General features: G+C 44.1%; 1 protein-coding gene across 3 annotated transcripts in view; it reads left to right on the top strand.

Annotated features, from left to right (window-relative positions):
• Positions 1–1,517: 1,517 nt before the first annotated feature.
• The window catches only part of LOC110988097 (uncharacterized), a 46,905-nt gene continuing 26,981 nt past the window's right edge, over positions 1,518–21,441 (top strand). For 2 of the 3 annotated variants that reach the window (XM_022251342.2, XM_087145637.1), the window contains exon 1: positions 1,518–1,801. The gene's annotated coding sequence lies outside the window, so the exon portion shown is untranslated. The remainder of the gene's footprint in view (positions 1,802–21,441) is intronic. The other variant, XM_087145636.1, reaches the window with a different exon arrangement.

Raw genomic sequence — 21,441 nt, 5'->3', positions numbered from 1 at the left:
CAGGAACACTCTTGACAATGACAACTGTCACCTTTGTGATAAAGGGACGTTTTATCTGAGCATTGTTTGCCTGTCAGCCAACAAAGTTACAATTCATCACCACATCGAAACCCATACTTTCTTTGCGGTTCAGTCGCATTTATACGTCTTCGGTGTCGTAGTGCGTTCAGTGTCCTTGGTCATGCTTTGTCACTGTCGCATGCGGATGCCCGCGTTTCAACTGAACACACAGTTGCATTTCCATCGATTTCTGATGGCTTTTTCTCGCTGCAGCTAAAATTTCCTCGTCAGTATGCACGCCCTCATAATTGGGACCAGCATTGTAAAGATCCTCATTAATACGGACTCTGACACCACAAACATGAGACTAGACCACAATCGATCGATACCTTCATATCAAGCAATCAAACGCGCGCACACCCACGGCTGCAACCAAAGACGTCACCAGTCACGTGCACAGTGTGTTCAATCAGCAATACACGGAGCAACACTGACCTGGGGATGGCTGTGATGTGCGCTGTGCCACACAAGGCAGACGGTAGGCACGAGGTTAAACCTGTATCGACTCGTGGAAGCTTCGTCGTAGCTTCCGGGAAGTCAGGCCAGCGCCATTTTGGTGATGACGTCACGAAAATGCGACAACCGTCCGCCGAATTGATTCCAGCGTTGGCCAACAACGCATGATAATCACGCGGCCGTGTAGGTGGGTCTACCTGCATCATTAAAGGAAGGTCACCAACACCTTGAATTGTTACGTCCTCGCCACAACTATATATCAGAGGTCGTCCAGGAAGTACAAACACACGAGAGATGTTGGCATTTACTTGCACTTCTAATCTCTGCATGGGCGGTCCAAAATGTCCTTGTATCCTACTATGATCGAACTTGCTGCTGATTAACTGTGCCTGTATTGTATTCTGTCAAATTTAATACCCACAAGGGGAGGCTCATATGCGTCGAAAATCGTTAACACTTGATTATTGTGACATTAAGTGGGGCTGGAATTGTGTGTAGATAGTCTGAAGTCAGCACTTTTTTTCTTACGTGCACGTGCTTTCCGAGCAGCCCTTTCCGGCGTCAAGTACGCAACATAAGCCCTTGTGCCATATTTTACCGACACTCTTCCAAGGTAATATTAAGTTTCCGACACGTTTACTCATAATTTCGCGGTGGAAGTAATGGAGGTGGGTCACTTCCAAACGTGGGAAGATGATTTGGGGATATGCGATATTGGAGGTAAAATGTGACTGTGGCAGGCATCATCAAAACACACATCTGAGCTGGAAATCACTACTAAGATGATGTGATTTTGGTAAACCTTCACCAAACGTATAATGTAGACGTGCAAGTAAAATCAACGGTCCACGTATTTCCCAAGCTTGACAGTTCAATCAGGCGAGCGACACGAGGTATATCAAATCCCCCCTTTCGGTCCCCGATGTGCGTGGACCTTTAAAAGCGACCGTGCCGCCAACCTATATACTGCACGCAGCCGCTTTTTTAGTGCCAGCCACCATTTCTAATCGATCATCTCTCCCCGCGCTCTGTCATCCGCTCTCCTGTCTCCCCCTGCCTCATTTCGTGAGTGGCTCTCTCCGTGACCGTGTGGCTGTGCTCGCTGCTGCGCCGCGCTTTCAGCATCGGGCTCCGGGCATAATGGTCGTGATATAAGAGAGGGAGAGAAGGAGAGAGCGAGGAGAGAAAAAAAGCAAGGCCTGATACTGGGGGTCAGTGGATGCCGTGCCGTGTGACTGTGTTATTTCCCCTCGACGACGCCTGAACCGATTGCCGAGCCGTCGAGGTGAGCCTGAATTATTGTCTTCTCTACTTCAATCGGATTTTGGTTTGCTAGAAGCGGATGTTACATCCATCCTCTTACACTTTTGCCACCTCAGAATTTGTATTTGATATCGCTCGCAAGGGTGACTACATTTTAAACGAAGATACCTGATCTAAAATGTATACCTTTTGCGGCGATTGCGATGTGTCTTTTCAGAAATACTTCAAACTGTGAAAAAAAATGTAAGAATCTTGTTTGCTCCAATGTGCATGCAGAGAACGATAAGTGTTTGCCGTGGTCGTTTCAACTCACACTGTGACATTTGCCTGAATGGGCCTACTTTCTCTGTATAACTGGATGTGTTGAAAAACATCTCTTTGTGGGGCATCTTCTGTTTTTGGTTTTTTCAAGATAAATGCGTTATCCTGCAGATAGAGTCGCATCTCAAACCCGTCACCTTCAAACGTGTTTTGCTTTGTTGTGATAATGTCAGTAAGGCCGAGAACGTTTGCCATTTATTTATGTTACGATAACTTTTTTTCATGAACAGACATTTTTGTAGTCGAGTCCCAATCCGGTCAAAAGATAGAAAATAGGGCGAAACGTTTAGACAACACTGTTTACGTCGCTTTCTGTTTATGGATATAGGCAACAGGATATATACGGACGAAAAAGTGGGCCGGAAATACCCGGGTGTTTTTCATGGACTCAATCAAAGAAATAAGCTTTTTTTCGCAGATATTATGTTGACAGTTGCCCGCATTCATTGAAGGATTATAATGATACATCCTTGAAGCTTGATTGAAATCTGTGTAACTCAAAATTTTTCGAATAGTTTACCGGGTATTCTGGAGAAGGACGGATAACACAATTACAACAGTGTAAACGAAACTTAACTTTGTGACGCATAAAGATTAACCACGAAACTTACGCAAAGAAAAATATTATAATTTTTTTGCCAAACTAAAGGTAAGTGTAAGTAGAAGATCTATGATAATTCAATTTCATAGCAATCAGTTAGATCATCACTCTTGACATATATCATATCTTGGTTTTGATTTTTGTTCTGTTGTGTTTTATAAGTATCCATGCCAAATACACACGGGACCAGAAAATAATTGTAATAATAATAATCGTATTCTTTTCCTGTATAGTGATTTTTCACAATATTATCTCGCAGTTATTCAAGCGATGTTAAAACTAATTTCTAACCTGTCCGTTGTGGCCATTTAAATATAAATTACAAGGAAAGTAAATCAACAAAAGCAAAAATCTGATAACGACTGCGGTCCTTTTTTAGGTCAAAACGAAAATCAGTGAAGAACACAGGTCGCTTTCCACACCCATACTAACCATAAGCGTTAATTGTAACCGAATGCCTAGACCCACAGTCATGCATGCGAGTCCGCTGAGTGTCGTGTCCTGATCCTGAAATGAGATACGGCTGATTTTTGTCAAGCAAATAATTTCTGCGCCCGGAACGGAGAATGAGTGAGTGAGAAAACTCTGCCTTTCGCATTGAATTTCATATTCTGGGGAAAAAAAAAACGATCTGGGCACCTACACGGTTATGTCGACTTTGCCCCGCAGACATGCGCATACAATTACCCTGACTTATCTGTCTCCTTGTAGGATTGCGTGTAAGAAGGGCAAACATGTGAATGTGACAAAAACAAATACCGGGAGAGCAAAATATCGGACGCTGGCATAAGTGGAGAGAATACAAAAAAAATGTCAATTTAGAGAAAAAATTCCCATCATGTCATGAATTCGATACAGGCCAAAAAATTGCCAAAGTAGGTTGTATTGGGTAAAACTCGGTCTCCAGCTTCAGTGCCAGCGGGATTTACTGCCTGTGAATGTCTAGGGTTCATGTTAGGTTTTACTACAAAAAAACGTAGTTTTGGGTGTTTGACCCAGCGCCAGGAAATTGCAAACGTTGCGGGAATCCACGGGCGCGTCGACTGCAAAGGTGGAGACGAAGATGTGTGCTGACGGGAACGACAGACGCTACATGCTCTCACGTGATTTAGGTGACGTTTGCGATTGTGAAAAGGAGATAGCCTGTGACCCAGATAACGGTGATGGAAAATGATACGACTTGTGTTAGGGATCACGACGGTGAAAAACGACAGGCATGACGACGACACGAAAGCGACAGGTGAATGGAAACATGCACTGCTTGTAATGGAAAATATACAGAGACAAACGCATGCGCAAGAAAATGCCCCATCCATAATATCACTGGCCGGAAGAGCACAGGACTGCTGCCATGGTAACCACCTCGCACATAATATCCTTTAGCTCATGTTTGTCCACGGCTGTGCACAGGCTACGCGGAGAAATGTTTAACCGCTGATTAAAATGAGTAGTTAAAACCGTAGACCCGATTCCATAAGAACAGGTCCTGAGTGCTGCGTAGACCTCTTGAAAATTGCAATTACATTTGAAATTAAAATGCGCAGTACATGTATTCGAAGAAGAAAAATCCGTTCCTCGGCGAATATCGAGTTTCGGTTAAAGTCTGTTTCAATATGCACTGATCATTTATCTTCGACAGACGGGAAGCTCGTCAACTTCTACTGCTTGTATTCAACAGATGGAGAAATTGTTAGTATCAGGTCCCAGATAATTACGAAAAAAAATTCTATAATGAGGAGACAAATGTGATTGGAAAACTCCTCGGGTACTAAAACTAATTTTTAGGGTACTAAACGTGAAAACAGCTGCCTAAGGGACAGTGACGTTGGAGATTGTTGAACATGTATCCGCCTCGAGTAAAAGCACCCCCTCAGCGGTTGAAAAGAGCCATCATGGTCGGGAGTGTCTCATTTGTTGGTAGCGATGCGACCGTAACGCGTGCACTTCGTAGTCGTTCGTGAACCAGCGAAGTTCAGTTCCGACCAAAGGACTTTCCGTTACTAAGAAAATAGCGCCCTCTCCTGGTCCAGCTTGAAGCTCATAGCGAAGCAAAGAAAACAACTCAGTGGTCAGTTCGAGTCCATGGCAAAACGACCCTGCTTTTCCTGGGACAGATCGAACAGATCCAGGGGCCCATGGATGTAGCCCACCGTTCAAGGAAAACGCGTCACGTGATGCACTCCCCGAAAGTGCCTCGTAAAGGCCTACATCGGTATTTTGATTACATCAGCTTCAGTGTGAAAAGAACAACTACCAAATCTACGAAATGGTTGGAATCACCCGATCTGTCGATTTCAACTTTAACTATTTCGGCAGATGTTTGCCACTGCATGTTGTTCATTTTTCCTATGTAAAACTTATGTGCCGCGGAGAAAAATTTCCATTGCGTTAGCCTTCCACATCTGCAAGACCAGGCTCAAATCCCACATGCTATGGCGACAAACCCCCTGCCTGATTTTGCAACTCGGAGGTTGCTCTGTATTCTCATCAGTGGGCTTTCCCTCTCAGTATGAAACAGTAGCTCAGCCAATGGGGTTACTTATTAGCATGATGAATAATTCCAGAGCAAAATCGAGACGCCGATAGAGGCAAAATTGGGGCGGTAGAGATGGAAGGTGCAAATGATAAAAACGATAAGCACTGAACACAGCATTATAGGCATTATCCTAAATAGGCTATCTTACTTGTGTGTTTTTAGAGCCACATTTAATAACCAAATATTTATATTTTGCAACCGGGAAAAATCTACCCACCCACCTGGTCTGAACATTTTTGAATATGTAAATAACCATTGCCCAAATTATTGTTTGCAGCAAGCCTATATGCCAACAAAGACCGCTCATGTTCAGCACGTCACAACACATTCACCTATGCCGAACAGCGCGGTGCGTGAAAACGGGTCAATTAATTAAAACGGATTGTTTGAGACACTGCAGACAACGAGAGCCACTTTGACCCGAGGTTCGTGCGCGGCGGGCCCCTGCGTCATTTTATTTTGTTGGTTAGCCCGGTGGGGGGGGCATTACGCGCGAAGTTAATCTGATATGAGAAGACAAATAACTGATAGATCAGACTTCGAAGTGGCTTGTTCAGGAACGCTGTTAAGGCCGTGATCCGCAGTCTAAATAATCAAGGAAAGTGAGAATGGAAAAAAGTAAGAATATTTAATATTTTCATCTGATCAAACTATATGAAGATTTATTAACCGTGTTACATGAGATCAAACACGGCCGTTTCCACGAAACTTTAAACAATTTCTCACAAACTTAATGGACATCATATCTATGTTTGGCAAGATGAGTTGAATGAAAAGAACAGAAGAAAAGTACCAAAAGCGGTGAATTTAAACGTGTATAATAAAGATATCTGAATATATACGACTATACTCGTCTGCAAAGCCATTTGCAGCGGCGATGGAACGATTGTGACAGTTTGGGGCAGTCGTGAGAAAATCGGGCATCAGCCAATAATAGACACATCCATTAAGCCCCGCCTCATTGTGCTCTGACCAATAATTGGGGGCCATGTCCCCCTCGGAAAACGTAGGTGGCCACATTAGTCCTGTGCTGCCCCAAGGTTTCTGCCGCTGCTGGTCGGTGTAGCTCCCCACTTTGGCAAGGTCAGATATATGCATTGAATCGCGCCCGTCAGTTTAGACGCAGGTGACCAATCAAGCGCCTTTAATTGCCTGGAAGTACCTGTCAGGCGTCATCATTTCAGATCAGTTGGTATTTCTTCAGTTGTTCAGATCACGCAAAATACATTTGTGTAATCAACTTGGGTTTGTGATTTCGTCACATGATAACAGCTTCAAGCCGCAGCAATCAGTGCGCTGATTTTGGATTGACTTGGAAACTCCTTGAGCAGCAAGTGTAGGCCTATACTACGTAAACACGTTAACCAGTTGTCCAATCGTTTGAAAAAAAAGAAACTTGAAGCACTTTGCGTATCCACAGGGCCAAGATTGTCCATTCGGCACATTTTGGCACTGTGCCAAAGGCCCTCGAAAAATTCGGGGCCAACGAAAAATGTAAAGGCCTACGAAATACTATACGTGCGCCGTAAAAATTAATACAAACACCGGCATTTACGCGCAGGCATCAAAACTTCCAGTGCTTCTCGAGTTTACAATACCGGAACTTGATCTCAGCATCAATATGAAATGCAAGGCTCTATAGCGTTGACCAGCACTGTATAGCCGTTGGTGATTCTGCCGACGGCACTGCGTGGAGTAGACCAAAAGAAGTCTGGTACCTGGCCCACACCACATTTAATCCTGCCCTGCTTATTCATGCACAGTGTAATGTAAATGTTTTCACTAGTTTCACGGTACGATAGAAGTTACATCGACAAGACCTGATCGACAAGGTCGATCGAGTATTGGTTCTACAGAATCGAGTGGCGAGCAGAACAATATAGTTCCATACTTCGAAGAAACCAACCTAACAACCAAGTTACGGTCTGACCACGGCGAATTTTATAATTCATGCCTCCATTTTGAATCGTGAGCACTGCCAAACAGGAAACTAATATCTACGCATGTTTGGCGCTGTAGCTTAAAGATATCCCCTCTTAAGTACTGATGCAGAACCTCGAACCGGGGTGATGTCAACGAATGACTCATTTGTAATGTACACGGTTCCTGGAAGGCGCTCGTTCTGCGGATTGTGTCGATTGAACTTCAGACCCAACGGCCCTTCTGGCTGTGCGCGCGGATTAATCATCCCCCTTTTGTCTCGTGACTTAATGATGAACTGCAGCCATTACGTGGAGTGGCCATGACGCGCTGCCCCAAGTCGCGAAGACTTCATGCAAATAATTGTGAGCAATTGTGGCAGTCTATATACGGTGGTCATCATGATCAGGAGTTTCGTTATGCGACGTGCAAACTGGCCACAACTTTCCCTGTGAAAGGTACAGTTCCTTTACTGTAGGCCTAATCGACAGTGATTGTGTAGAGTATGGCACCACATTATTTTAGGAGTACCAGGTGCCACTCCTAAGCATTGCATAAACAACCTGGCTGCGGGGAATCGCAGGGTCACGATCCTGGCACCACCTCGGCCCGCGGCCATGTTGAATATTCCCCGACGCCCCAAAATTGACTTCTTGGAGGTCGCGTTCGTATTGATTTGTCTGTGGAGATGCCCTTGGAGTGGTGAAATGCAACCGCACGGAGCAGATGGAGCAAGCAGTAAGCATGTTGTGTCCTCAACAGCGCCTCGCTGAACTTCAGGCTGCTTGTGGCGCGGGTGTGTATAGTCTAGAGTTTACGTCACGGGTCGTTTTGTGCGCGTTGTTTTCCCACCACGCTGGCGGGCCGCTAATTGCGGTGATCCATCGAGATGTTTGTGCGAAGTTTCATTAAATCTCCTCGAAGTAATTGTACCCTCTGCTAAAAGTTGGTAGCAATAACTGACCAAGAATCGATGGTCAGCATCGGAGAACGTTTCTGTGGCTTGTAATTACAGTGTACGAAAAGTCTTCAACCTCATGGGGGTGGATCTAAGATGTCAGACCGCAGGGGGCTGACATTTCAAATAGCGTGGAAGTGGAAGGAATCCAGATCGAACTAGACCTAGATTTTGGGGAAAAAACGGAACTGTTGCAATGAATACAATGAAATTAATTCTTGATGGTGGCAAACATACCGGTCCTTTTTACCAGTTCTGAGCATGCGTGCGTTGTTCTGAGCGGACCTGCGTCGCTCTAAGCATTGAGCACGCGCAATATTGTGAAGAAGGACTGGTATGTCTGCTGCCGAGAGCGTCTCAACTTACACGTCACCAGGATCCTGAAACCAATGTATTCGCAGACATTTGCGGGCGTGGGATGGACGGCATGGACCCAAATCTCTCCCATTAGAACCATGCACAGTCTACATAATTCATTCCCACAACGAGCACCGTCACTATGATAACCACATGTCAACACTACCACACCAGCTGTGAAGGGTATCCGATGACTTTCAACGGTCTTTTTGTATAACTTTCACAAGTTGCGATTTAACAAATTATTCAAATGATATTTATATCTTTATAAGAGCATCTGGTTCGTAAGTGTGACGTCACCTCAGTTTAAACCACGCCCACTACACATGCACTGCACGTAAGAGTTACATGCATTGATTGCCGTTTACATGGATCCGTGAGACCGGAAGTTAACGCAAATCGTGGTGCGTCCACCTTTGTGACGAAGTCACTCACGAACCGGATAGGGCCAGTGTGTGCTAGTGACACCTGCACGCGACAGCACACAATAATATTTAATATGGTGAAAAAAAAATGACGAATACAGATGTTGGTGGTTTATGACAAGCGTACGTTATTGATGGAACTGCCGTTTTGCGGAATCAGTCATCTTTGAACAATATTTCGCCTTTGGCTGTGAGATTAACAGACGTCCCGCTGTTGGTTCCAACTGAGGCAGCCGACATCATGAGTGGCATTGTAATATTAGTTGGCCTAGCCGTGCTTTTTTATGACAGAATTTACCATGGCAACACGCCGTCGTCGAGTCTCAAGTCTCGAGGCCTACAGCTGTCCTCTCACTATACTGAGAAGGTAAACAGCTCTCTGGATTAATGAATATTCGGTTGCCATAGTTATCCGATACTTTCCTTTGTGGAGCCCAGATTACACTCTGGTTTCGAGTGACAGTTACTAATGGTGCATAAATAGGTGATGGGCATTGGGCTTGACAAAGTTTCCCAGCGGTGGTGGCTTGAAACATTTATGACTTCATCCGAGGCCTCAGAAACATCTGTTGAATAGACTGCTAATGTTAACGTTCAGTGAATATGGACTCGGCAATGAAGTTTGCAAGACGCTCAGCGGTTGACCTCCAGATTATGACCAATCAGCAGGCTGTGTGCTCGATGGCATAGTTCCATCTGACAGCCAGTGACCAGTCGACATCCCTTGTGTCATTGCTAACCAACGAACTCCAGCGCACATCACAATGAGTACACGTTCGTTCTCGTTGCAAAAGTCTCATGGTATTACTACGTAGAAGGAACAAGAACGAGGCGTCAGACCCTTGACCAGTGATCTCTATACTATGGATTGGCAGCTCAGCAGTGACTGCCTATGTGTGAATTGAAGTGACCGCGCGGCCATCTTAGGACATCAATACAATGGCCTCCAGCTTCAGTCCATTCACTAAAGTGCATTCTTGCACGGCGCCAAAGCCGGCGACTTGGAAAATGCCACTGTATTAAATAGCCTAAGATGGCCGCTCAGTGGCTTCAATTCGCAGAGCAGAGATGCCTTGCCAGTGTATAGAGATCAGTGCTCTTGACACAGTACAATTGCGTTAATGATACATTAAACACTGTGGGGATATTTGTATCGGATCGTCATTGCTAATATCAATGAGATGACCTGGGTGTTAAATTTACACCGCCGTTATGTACTTAATCTGAAAGGGAAAGGCTTTGGTTTAAAAAATATGTGATTTATTGAGAAAAGGTTCAAATCGAGGCTAGTCTTTCTCACTTTGCTTCCGTTGTTATTGCAGGCTCTGTTCTATCGCATTGGTTACTCACAGGCTTTTGCAAAAAAAGACTCTTCCACTGGCAGAGAGGAGGCAATCCATTATCTTGTCTTGTGCTTTGCGTTGTGAAATGAGGCGTCAAATTTAAGAAAACCCATCAATGGAAAAGTCGAGCGAAGAGATTTGATTTTTTTATGTCCCTCTGCTACCAGGTTCGTGAAGTGTTCAGAGCTATAATTATCTTCAAAACCCAGACGGTCGCATCACGGGCGCCGCTAGACCATTTTGAATGGGGGTGCCACGTGAAATTTGCTGACGGACCGTCACGCTAAATGAGTGTACTATAGTCGGATTCCCTAGCCCGACACATACCTGACGTTTTTTTTGTTTTTTGGGGTTTTTTTGCAGACAGACCATGGTTTTTCCGACAAAACTAACCAATTGGTGGATGTGACACCCCCTAACACCCTTTCCCTCTATCCACGCCCGTGGGTCACATTGGTAGCTAGCTTGGTTGATATCATGCCTGCAGCCTCATTCGCTGGATGGGCCACAAAACGTACCTGGATGCTGATTTGAAAATATAATCAGTCGGCGAGCCTCGATTGCAGGATAGCAATCTGAATGTCTGCGTAATGAAAATTTGCTCGCAGTCAGTTGGTATCTACCGCTTTCTTTTCATGAAACAAGTTATTTCTTTTCAGTGTCTTTGATGCCGTTCCGTATGCCAATATTTTCACAGCTGCGAATTAACTGGATATTAAATTGAAAGAAACAGGCAAATAGACGCTGACTTAATTACTCTATCAAAAGAGAAACGTGCAGAAATTGTGCTTGAATCAGATAAATTCCTTCTTCCCTTTACACATTCCTGTATATTCTCACAAGCTTTATCAAAACAAGAAGATATTTGTAAAACACGAAGAAATCGCAAAACTGCGCACAACGCGAACTCTTCTGTTTATTTTGTGCATGTTGTCACAAGCGTGATCTCATGTGTAAAATGCGAAGGACATGCAGGCCGTGAGACGGGAATCTTCTTCCTTTCTGCTGCATAATGATGTAAGAAAATAAGACGAATTAAAAAAAAAAAGCAAGCCGATGCATTCGTGTCTGAGACCTGCCCACGCGCCGTTTGGTACTCGAGGGGACTTAGACACGGCGAATTATGCTATTCGGCAGTCTCCGAGGAAAGAGGAACTCTGAAGGATTACCGGTGCTTTTGATTTCATGCTAAAACTTCAGTATTGAGTTTTTGCTCTGGTGCAGAGGGGTTTCACGTGTTAATGTTTTGGCCGAACGAATGACCCAGAAAACGTCAAACATGACCCAAAGGTGAGTCATAATTTGACCTGGAAAGGGGTCAGGCCCCATGGGACCCAGATTCCGGGTCAGTCTGACTCCGGTTTTTGTAGGGTGCACGTGTTAACAAAATTGCGAGGGATTGCAATAGTTACTCTCAGCTGGGGGTATGGGAGACTGCCTTGTGATTTTATGTCCATTTATGATTGATGACATCAAAGTCCTATTGGTAATGCTGATCGCAAAAACTGCATCATGTTTGTTTGTTTTTTGTGATGACAAATCAGAGCTTGCTCGGTTCTGCTGGGTCAAGCCTGAGTGACTTAGCTGTAATCCTGAGCCTTATGTTGGCAGTTCCGGCACACGATTGTACAGAATTGTTTACGTGCACCGCATGCACTCCTAGTTCGCGGTGCGACGTTTTTGGACGTCTGGACTGATTCGCCGTGTCATCGCGCCTGCAGCATCTAATTAAAAAGATGTCATCGCGACAGATAGGCTGTGATCTGCGTCTTATGTTTCCCTCCATGTGCACTTGGCCCTCAAGGTATCAGAAGCGAGATTTTTTGTGCAACGGTAAGAGCACGGACCGTGAAACACCGTCCACTGTGCTTGCAGCGCAGAAACCATGCACTTAAAGGCCACTCTCATCGTGCCTACAACTGGTATGGGCGGCCAAAGTTTTCACACTCTTAAACCAACCCAGTCAAAATGTTGACTGATTTTTCTAGTTGTTCAAAATTGACAATGGATTCAGTCAAACACCTACGCTGACGTTGGCAAATCATGCTTTCTGGCAAGATTCCTATTCGATGCCTTTGAAATATTAATGAACTGACTAAACAAAATCTAGTCAGATTGACTAATTTCCAGTTGCACCCAGCTGACCCTAAAGAGCCAGTCAAATTTTACTGAATTCTAGTCAGATTTGACTGATCCTTTTTAGAGTGCAGAAATATCACCTTCTGGTTGGTTTTTCGATTTTACCTCAAATTCATGCTCAACTGACATTAATCCCGATAATTTTAAATAGGGTTGTATTTTGCTTCAGTATTTAGCAGTGTTTTGGTAAATGCGTAGGATTCTTAACACTTTGTGATTTATTCTTTTGCTTTTGTACCGACGCCCAACTATAGTTTTAGCAGCCATTTGTGCAGGAGAAACACGACTGTGACGTCATAAGAGCAGATCCTATACAGGTGTTTTGCCGACATTTTTTTGCGCTGTTGAACTTACTGTTTGTGTTTGTGGGTCCAGGATCAATGGTTCTATGAGCACAACCGTTTCATCTTTCTGATTTTGCAAGCTCAGTATTTTATATCCACGGGTCGGTTCTTACTTGGGGCGAAAGCGAATTCGGAATTTGGGACGTCAGAACAATTATTCGTGCTGCGAATTCGCCAAAATAATGTGGACTTACTTCAACTCAAGCGAATTTCGTTGCGAACGTCTTATGACTTCAAATTTGCATCATCTCCAGTATGAACCGGCCTTATTCGGTGAGTGGTTTCATGTTTTTTTTTTTTTATTACAGTGCAATTTGAGGTACGGTGATAATGGTTTAGACATTTCCAATACGTTTAAAAGGACTTCCTTGCCATGCTATAGGCCTCATGACATATTGATGGAGTTAACGCTTTCCTGGCCAGAGGAGCGTAACGAAGTCCGCAAGTTCTCATGGGTGGGAAAGTAAAGACCTATGCAAAACATTACGCACTAGCGAGGTGTCGGATCGTGCTGAAAGGTACAGCTTTTATAGAAATGCACCATGCACTACATCACGTACTGTTACGTCTCAGTGCAGCCGTTTCTGATTTGGCTTATTTGCGGCGACGGACCGGTCTTCTTACATAGAACCGGCAGAGTAAGCCCTAGCCTTGAAAAACAATTTTAACTGCGACATGCGGCGGGTTGTTGTTGAATAACGATTCTGCAGGTTCCACCATATAATCTGCATTTAATATTGAAGCTGACTTTCAGTGAGCTTTGGATCAGCTCAGCCATTGCTTACATTCCTCTCAACACTCCAGGATTTCGTTTCAGTGTAAATGGACATATCCCAACCGAGCCAGTAAGTGTATAATGAGCACCGTCTCGGGCGATAATATACCCAAACCACGTGCACGCTTTCTTAGTCGACAGATAGGTTGAAGACATTCACAATTTGTATAAATATTTGATCTTCCAATTCCGTTTATGAGCCATCGAGCCCTTCCTCGTCAGTACCGTCGCTTTTCAACTGTGTGGCGAGGTTGCTGAAGCGTATTGGCCAGCCACGGCTGGACACAATTAGGGGACACTGCGTATCAGGGGGCCTAATTGGCTTCGGAAACTAACTGAGTCAATTGCGACCTTAATTATGCATGCGACCTTGCAGCAAAGAGCTAGGACGATCCGGTCGTGATGAGTGGTTAGCTTTGAAGGAAAAGAAAATCGGTGTGTTCTAAGCATTTCATCATGTACATTCTGTATTACAAGCATGACTGGCGAACAGTGAAGTCCAACTAGATCGACGCAAAGTAGGCCACACAAAGTGGTTCAGGGAGGGGGCAGAGACGATTGTTTTTTAATTCAAAAAATTACTATCCAATCTTTTGTCATCCACAAGAAAGACGGTCGTGCACTCTCTAGAATGGTGACTCTTTCACTTCCTAAGGTTAGCTAATTAGCTAATAAAGAAACAAACAAACAAACAACCCCAACAAACACACTAACAAACAAACAAGAATATGCCAAACACCAAGGACGGATGAGGAACATTTATCCTCACCCTTCAGAAAGGCCATGATAGGGTACCAGTACATGGAAGAAATCCAAAAGTATCTCCTTTCTCCCCCCCCCCAAGGTCCCCTGGTAACCTCCCTCCTGCTCCCAATTGCATACGTTACCAGCCACAGATCTCTCTCTAGTTCCCTCCTGCTCCCAATTGCATACGTTACCAGCCACAGATCTCTCTCTAGTTCCCTCCTGCTCCCAATTGCATACGTTACCAGCCACAGATCTCTCTCTAGTTCCCTCCTGCTCCCAATTGCATACGTTACCAGCCACAGATCTCTCTCTAGTTCAAACTCAATTGTCAACTGCACTAATGATTGACCACAATGGGACTGAAATGTGTTGTTTGCGCCAGACGGGCCGCTCGCAGTCAACGCCGCTCCACCCCAACAGGGTGCTGGCCGCTCGCTCTGTGGTCGACCCCCCCCCGTATCATCCGCAGAGCGCACTGTTGACCCTACAGCCTCAGTCATTGCTGCGTTTGTGCTAGTTCTAATTAATATGTTCGTCAGCAGGCGCCCTTGCGTGCATGAATTATGCAACATCGGGATTATACCCCGTAATATGGCTCTCCTTTTGTGGCGCTGACAGGGCCAATGAGGTTAGTCATTCAAGTACAGCCATACACGGCGTCACCAGGGAGACCACTTATTATTCACGCAAGGATACGCTAGATGTACACGAACATATCGGGAAAATATAACCCTTTAGTTTGCAGTTCAGAAGCTCTTGTCTCCTAAGGATTAATTTTCATCTTTTCATATGGGCTGTGTGAACGTATGCACGTTGAATGCGTGGAACTCGAAAGTACATCCCAACATGTTACCATAGCAACTCCCACGCTCATTAAACAGATACCATAAGATAATGTTGGAGATTGACGTCACAGGGCGACATAATAGATGCTCACTTGCTCTCTAAGGAAAGGAATTATTCTTAGATGTTGTGCAAATGCGTAAGCAAAGTCTTTCATCGTTGTTATTCTAAATATTATTGAATATTTTCTACATTCAATCTAATATACAGCTTTGCCTAACAAAATTACGGGCATGGTTGATTACTATCAAATAAGTGTTTACAACACAGTAAGTGCAAAGCCGGGTAGCTAGAAATTCCTCATGGTGGAAATATGGACTTTCATGTTTAAGAATCACCTCCTCAGGAGCCAGGCATCATTCGACCCTAAGCTTTTCGCATTTGTTCGTTTTATGCTGAACCTGCGTTTGACACCTTTTTCTGGGATTTTGTATTCGACAATATACGTTAAAATAACAGTAGGCCTAAAGCTCTGTTTTTTGGGGGGGGTGTTTTTCCCTGCTTGCTCTAATTTGGTTGCAAAAATGTTTGCATATTTCACTGCATTAATTTAATGTGCGCACTTCCTTATAAATTGGGAAAGTTCTGACGACAGCTTGTTTTTAAAGGAAATATCTGCGTTTGAAAGATGGGTAGCACAAAAAAGGCTTTGAACGTGAATAAAATCTTCGAAGCAAAGACAAAAAAGACGTTCGGAGCAAAAGGCGCGCTGGCCCCTCTCTCAGCGACATTACTCTGTCACCCTTTTTAAAAGCTTTTCCTTGCCAACCCGATGAGTTTCCATCCGTCATGGTGGACCTCTGGGAAATTGAAGCAGCAGTGCTCCCCCTGAGCCGGACAAGCAGCAACGGGCATGGACCCCGACCTACATAGTAGCTTTCAGAAGACAAGGAGATGAAATGTGCAGTGAGGCCATTGGAAAATATGATTGTGTATCGCTGAAGCGACCTGTACCTTTTTTAAGGAATAGTTTGTTATGAAATAAATCAGTATTAATGGAACAATGTCATTTCATCCCAAACAGGCACATGCACTGAGCATCTTGATCCAAAGACATGAACAGAACCTGTTTAATAAGTATTTACTTCTTCTAATGGAATATGCAGCTATGGCTGTCTATGAGTGCAAAGAAAAACGAGAATTTCACTGAGTTAAAAAATCTTAACACAGCTATCAAAGCAACATATAAGAAACAAAATGCTACTAAAATGATCAGTGAAAATATGACTCTTTTCAGTTAAAATTAATGGCGCAGAGGAACATTTTGATCTGACACCCAGAGTGATTTTTCTACAAAGCTTTGACCAACCATAGGTATAGTGTAGGTAATTTGAGAACAGTCTAAAACCGCTGTCTGCAATATTACATTGACAAAGTGAGGAGGTTTCTTGTTCTGTAAATTACATTATCATGTGAACCACTGCTGAAAATAAAATGACACCAAATGGTGCCAATGTTGCACTGTTTTATCCTTTTGCAATGTCGAGTACGAAACCGTTTCGAGTATTACTATTTTGATAGTCAACCTGCTTTCAGATGTGTGAGTCTAATCCTGGCTAGAACTTGAAGTAATTTTTTTGCCGGGCCTGACGAGCGTATGAAGAAATTACAGCTGTTTGGCAGGCAGGTAGCCTGTAAGGATGTCACTAGGGGTTGGCAAACACGGACTTACAGCATCGAGTGGGGAGTCCAGACGATGCGCGACATTGATAGGTGGTCACTTGCGCCGGGCGCCAGGGGAAAAAATGACGTACTCGCGCGATCAAATGACGGACTGACGTGGTCGGCCATTTTCACACCCCGTCACTTTTACACTCGCAAAAACTGGCGTAGGCCCATACGCAAAGAGAAGGACTTTCCCGCCAATTCCTGACCGCATCAAAGTTGTAATTGCTGTCAAAACGGAAATTCAAGAAGTATTGGGAAGAGACTAAAAAATGTTTTGAAAAAGATGTGTAGCAGTTGAATTTCACTCCAGCTCTTTCGGCCGTCTGATAGCATGAAGAAAGGTAAGTTTATGATTTTTTAACCACAGAGGCCGAAAGCTTTCATTTTTGTTACGCCCCAACTATAGCATAAGTCCCAACTGCAGTGCTGCAGTTGGGCTGGCCCAACTATTGTTGACCAATGTCTGTGGGAAATGTCTCAACATTATCCAAGTCAATGTGTCTCACACTTGACACAATTCATCTAAAATGTGGCACTTTATCTGTTCATCTAGCCCTATGACCGATGACATGACATTTGTAAAAAAAAAATGACTTTGCCACATGCTTGGCACATTATGCACAAAAGACCTCTCTGCTGTAGTTTGGCTGTCCCAATTATAGCACTCCAGTTGGGACCGGCCCAACTATAGTTGGAACTAATGCTATAGTTGGGGCGTAACATTTTTATGTAGACCGACGTGATAAACGGTGAGTCTCATAGTCTCACACAGTGACATGTACGGACGGGCATCATGGCGCGCGCTTTATAATGTATTGCTGTGTCCGAAATTTACGGCTGCGACAGACACTAACACGTGAGCACAGAAGAAGCCACTAACGAGCGGCTGCTGCCGTTTCCCGTAAACCGTAAACGCTAGTGTTACGCCCGGACGCAGCCATTGATTTGGTCAGCGGCCTGCCATTGTTTGGATAGTATATTACAAGGCGTCATTGACAACTGCGGCATTATTACACGGTTCGGTGACAAATGACCCGAACCGTGGACAATTCATCAACTACACTGGCGGAGCACACCATGCAGTTTGGCCAAAGAGCAAACTACGTTCAGCATATGACTCGCTGGGAGGCTGGCGGAAAAACACGCTAAGCGCACTGTACCAAAATAGGACTTCTGTAAAAAATACGTGCCGGAAAAACAGGAAATGTATGAGAATTCATTTCATCTCAATTAATCCCGGGAGTTCAACAATCCTGGCCAAAATTGTGGGGACACCTGTCAAAAGCCATGCCCTTCCCAGGCTGCACAGACCATGACCCAGGAGACACAACATTGACCGGAGATGGGGGAGGGAGGTCCGGTCAATGTTTCGAGATTTGGCTGGGAAAGTTACAGTTTAATCCATGACTTTGAATAGACACCTGTCTATTTTAGGGCTTCCAGTCATGATTGTGTATGAACAACCCCCCATACACTGGTAAATTCAAATGACTAATCTTGGGTTTAAGTGAAATGATTTCTGCTTCGTTTTCACAACAGTCCTTGCGAAGTTTTCCGGCAACTCCAAAGACGGTGTTGCATCATGCCGTTTTCATGCTCAGCAACTAGGGAAATATGGAATGGTCAGTACTTGTATATGATTTTCAGAAACCTTTGAGAAACGAGAAGTATATTTTGGCAGTATTCTATTTTGAGTTCGAAAAGGGACATACTTGACTAAAGTAATTGTGAGTTTTTTTTAATAATAAACCTTCACCAGATACGCCACTACTTTTATAATGAGATCACTTAGAAATAAATGGAACCGATCACGGTTGGGATCGGTTTTATTTCGAAAATGTAGGAAATTGAGATTGTAAGTGAAAATAAATCAGCCTCAGTCATTATATTCATACCTAGAAAATTGCCTTGTGGGTTCTGCGCCCAGGGAAATGAAAAAAAAAATACGGTGAGGGAAAAATCCAAAAGTTATGCGGTGTTGACCAAGCATTCAGGCGCACGGACTCCTGAAATCCGCAAGGAATCGCAGTTACCGGCTTCCATATAGGACTCTTCTGGGTCTCGGGTTCCCGGCCCACCGCACTTCCTCCCTGCCCATCCATTTAACCCCCAAAAGGGTTTGAGCGACCATGCAAGGGAGGAACGAGACAGGCCCCTAAGCCCTGGCCGCCGAGTCGGCCATACGTCTCGAACCTGTACTAAGGCGCTCACCTGGACTTCGCGGACAGTCCCAGCCGAAGAGCTTACCCGCTAGGCTAAGGTACTGCTGGTATTTGATGGGGGTGAATTAGAGTCTCTTATAGCTACTGACCGGGAGCACGCGTTGGAAAATAAAAAGCTACCACTCGGATTCGAACCCGCAGCCTAACGATCTGATAACTGCGAGCTTAACCGCTCGGCCATTTCAGAGACGTCGCTTTTGGCTGTCCATATTAAGGAGATAACAAAACCCTTAACCTTATTGCACAGAATGTTTCTGTGTAAAGACCGAGAGATTAAAACGCTACAGTAGTGCATCACGTAGCAAAAATAAACACATTTACACAAACTATGGTTGTCAACTTCAAATGTTCTCCCTCTTTTCTGTGGCAATCTAAATACGCGCGTATCAATTTTGGAAAGTCCCCTAGACTAGGTTTGGACAAATGTCTGAACTCTTTCATAGTATTATGTGAATGAAAGACCGTTTTCCCCTTTTGGGGGAGGGGGCTTCTTCATTAGCATAAACTGACAGCGGAAGGTTGAATCAGGAACCCAATAGTTCTGCTAAATAACACGTTGTGTTGTGTGGTGGATCTGATCTGTGGTTTTAGTTTATGAGGACCTCTTTGCAGCAAATTCATTCTCTATAAATATGTAGTTGAAAAGTGGGCACTGTTCCTGTCATATTATAATTGATTTTTAAAATGTGGTCTTGTATGTATGAGTTGTATTTTTAGTTGTGTAAAATGTTGATGTAGATACATCAGTGTGCTTCTTCCAGGGACCATGAAATAGAAATATTTTTCAAAACCCTTGAAATTATACCTTTGGGTTTTAATCTTATTTGAAATTTTTGTTTTGCAATTTTAAGCCGTATTTTGGAGCTTTTGGGGATTTCATGCCAATGCAATTTGCATATTCTATCCAGGGCACTGAATCTCACTGTTGTACTGATTCGTGCAAAGAAAATTTCTAGATTTTTAAAACACTTCTCTCGTAGATTTCATTTCCTTTGGCAATACGTATACGGCAATAAGCCAGCAAGCAATCTTCCCACAGAAATGTTTTCCGATAGCAAACTTGGAGTTCACAATTTGAACATGAAAACATATAAAGTGATCCATGTCTTCCTGGATTTACATCAAAGTAAAAGCGCCCTCACCTGTCAAGAAATGCTTGGTCAGTTTTGAATGTTTAAAAGGTGCACTTTTCCGTTCACGTAACGCAAAAAAGATGTCAAACAGTCTTCATACATTGACGAAGGGTATAGGTAACTTGGATAAAAATGCAAGATACATGTCAATCTGAGTACAAGCCTGAGTTGGGGTAAAGGTTGTGATTCTCAAGACCAAGACTTTGACGTGCAAGCCTTAAGACCAAGACTTAAGGCCAAGGCTTCACCCTCAAGGTCAATTCTCTGCAGTGTAAAGTTGCTACTACATCTATACAACATGTCACATTATAACGAATCATGACTTTAGCATCGTCAAATTGGCAGATATTTCAATGCCAGTCTAATCTTATTTTATTACAGTAATATGAAATCCTGTAATAGGTGACAAATACAATGAGTTCTGTCTGACATGTTCAAGATAAGATCGCAGTGTGGAGAGTAAGGGAATTCTAGTTAGCATAACATCAGTTTCCAAGCGCAGTATACTCAGAGACGTGATCAGCTGCAGTCCACACCTTAGATCAGATGATGTTCTACAATCCTGGCCAAAATTGTTGGGACACGTATCAGTAGACACGGTTACCCTTCCCAGGTACCCCAGTCCCCCGGTCAATGTTGTCTTCTCGAGCTGGAACGGAGGCCGCGCACTGAGACCCGGCATTAAGAGGGGGCCCGGGGTTGGGGGCCCAACAAGATTTTGCCAGGATTGTAGGTTCTTTTCTTTCGTAGTGGTCATCATTGAGTGTGTTTGATCATTGTGTTATAACTCTCTTTGATTGCCTCTCCAAGTCTAATTATGGAGGGTCCAAGGGGCAGAGAGGCCTTGAGTAGTGATAATGTTCCGTGAACTTCCATCACACCCTTCGTTACTACTGTATCATACCTTCAACTTTCCTAGGGAAAGTCACGGTCTCTTGAACCGCAAAACTGGCGAAGGGACCCAGATTCCCGCCGTCGTGATTTGCAACAGTGAGCTCGTGACAAACTTACACAGGTTGCAAATCAAGTCAAGCCCCCGTAGGTTATCATCTTCATGAGTCATAACTGCCTGGACAGCCACTAAGTGCTCATTGCCAAAAAAACAAATCACTTATGAAATAACGGAGACAACAGCAGCAATGATAAACTACACACGCATCAACGGAGAGAGCATTAGTGATTTAGTTTGCTCAGTGGACGGATGGGGGTCATGGCAGGAGCAAGGGTGGGGAGAGGAGCGAGCTATCTTGACGAAGCCGTCACAACCTGGGCGCTGGATGTGAGTTGCGTGCGGATCGACCGATCAGCTTCGCAGTGTATTACATCCCAT

This window comes from Acanthaster planci, linkage group LG14, assembly GCF_054643075.1.
Source record: "Acanthaster planci isolate LZ-2023a linkage group LG14, COTS_SCS, whole genome shotgun sequence".
NCBI lineage: Eukaryota > Metazoa > Echinodermata > Asteroidea > Valvatida > Acanthasteridae > Acanthaster > Acanthaster planci.
The sequence above is the reverse complement of the archived record's forward strand: the minus strand, read 5'-3'. Positions and strand labels throughout refer to the sequence as shown.